Genomic DNA, 2,210 nt, shown 5'->3' with positions numbered 1-2,210 from the left:
TCAAACATATTTTTAAAGTTGTTAAGGTCAATGTAAAGTTCATTCTTGAGTCCAGACTTTGAAGTCAATTTAATAATTTTGTTAAGTTTAATTTAATTAACACAATCCAACACTAACATTAAAAAAATACAATTTTAATCTTGCAATTTGCATTACAAGATTAAAATCACAGGTGTAAACAAGGACCAATATCCAACTACTATTTTCTGAACTGCTGTCAACATAACAGAGAACATTATGAAGCATCACCTTTTACAAGAATCAAATTTTCCATGGACTGTCAAAGTCATACAGTTCATTTACAAACTTGAGCAGTCGGGGTGGAATGTGATGATGCTTCTTCCCCTTCATTTCAGCCTTTGACCCTCGTTTGGGGTTTAAGCCCAGAAAGACTCTAAAAAAAAAGGGAATGGATACTTGAGTTTAACATACAGACAGATGCGTCCAAATTACATTATTGCAGCTGATCACCAGTCCAGTTGCAGTCATGCAACTGGACTGTCTCAACAGTTGCAAATAACTCCTTGACAATCCTCAACTATGACTAATTTGAATGAACAATCACTGAAACAACAAAATTGTTGGTACACTTCTTTTAATGAAGGCAAACCCGTAACAATCACTGAAGTTACTTGAAACTGATAAAATTGTAAAAAAAAAAGGGGAAAAAAAGATTGACTGAAAATTAAACAATGAAAATAAGACAATGCTTCTGAACTGTGTTTCAAAAGCACATAATTAATCAATTATTATTGCTCAGACCAAATAATTCAAAATATCAACAAAAATATACCAACCTTTGTATAAATTCCAGTGTCAGGGACATGTCTTTTGGATATTTTATGTTCAAGACATAAAACATGGAGAAGGCGTAGCTTAGGGCAGCGATGGGTGACTTGATGTGGTCATTCACAATCATTTGGTCAACAGCAACTTTAAAAAGCTGTTCACCTAAAGAAACAAATCATTAATACAAGAGTTTAAGATCCACCACAGGTGACCAGAACATGTCCATAATATGTTCTAAATACGCACAGTAATTATATAGAAAATGTTTTATTATATTAATTTTCATATGACTTTTTTTTCACGTACCTGTCAACATATTTTTCTCTGTCCTTACATTTATTCAAAATACTGTATAATCCATGGGTGTCCAAAGTCGGTCCTCAAGGGCCGGCATCCTGCATGTTTTAGTTCTCCCTGGTTTAACGCACGTGGATCAAATGATGGCTCATTAGAGGCCTAAGAGGAACATTGACTTGCTGAAAGGTTGTTACTACCACCAGGGAGAGAATAAAACATGCAGGATGTCGGGCCTCCAGGACCGACTTTGGGGACCACTGGTATTCAGTTCCAACAATGTGTATGATATTGCATCAAAATGTATATTAGCAAACTTTAACATTATTTGAAGGTTATTCTAGAAAACATAGTACATATAGAATTTTGAATCAAAAGTTTAACAGACTGAGGAAAGCAAAATAATAATAATTGCACACCCATTATAAAGATGCATGGGGTGCTTGGCAGGTCAAGATCAGGACTCTCTGGATGCAGCAGCTAAGGAGAGAAAAGAAAATATACACAAAATAGAGAAATGTAAACACCAAAGCATGTAAATCTTCTAATAATGGACGGAACTAAACAGCTAATGTTTACAAAAAATAATTGTTAATATTTTTGGACAAAAAGAAATGTTTACAGTGTAAATTTACCTCATTTTGACAAAATAGTTGGGCTGGTTTCTCCTTGAAGAATTTTGCGATTCCACTAATCACCTGGACAGCATCACTTCCTGGAATATCCACCCCTCTGGACCCAAGGAAGTCCTTTATTGTCTTTTCTTTCTTTGACAATTCCTCTGCCAGTCAGTCAAAATTTCTAATTAAATGCAAACCAAAATGCTTTATGTATATCAGTTTTTGGGCCTCCTAATGCTCATTCCCTTTTTTTCTTTCAGAAATATGTAAATTAATTGTCCATATCCTGACTGACTTCAAAACAAATTTATCACTGGCTGAAAAAGATAATGTTCAAACAAAAAACGAACCGGAAGAGAACAAAGCTGGAGTCTGGACGTAAAAACTATCCTGTCAAAGTAAGAAAAAAAAAAAACCCACCTGCGTCTCACACCCAGGTTATCAAATTGTGCTTAACAATTAAAATAACTACAGCCTGACATTTAAGAATAAGCACAAGCAGTATGA

At 34.6% G+C, this 2,210-nt stretch overlaps 1 long non-coding RNA gene across 1 annotated transcript; it reads right to left on the bottom strand.

The window, feature by feature from the left end:
• Nucleotides 1-274: 274 nt before the first annotated feature.
• Nucleotides 275-1,859, bottom strand: LOC111612305. The gene is made up of 4 exons (XR_002754539.1): nucleotides 1,719-1,859; nucleotides 1,503-1,563; nucleotides 798-951; nucleotides 275-394 (listed from the first exon to the last, which is right to left on the bottom strand). It is a non-coding gene; the product is annotated as an uncharacterized LOC111612305 (long non-coding RNA).
• Between the last annotated feature and the right edge of the window lie 351 nt (nucleotides 1,860-2,210).

The sequence above is a fragment of the Xiphophorus maculatus genome, chromosome 19 (assembly GCF_002775205.1).
Source record: "Xiphophorus maculatus strain JP 163 A chromosome 19, X_maculatus-5.0-male, whole genome shotgun sequence".
NCBI classification, from domain to species: Eukaryota; Metazoa; Chordata; class Actinopteri; order Cyprinodontiformes; family Poeciliidae; genus Xiphophorus; species Xiphophorus maculatus.
This window is presented reverse-complemented; position numbering and strand designations above follow the sequence as displayed.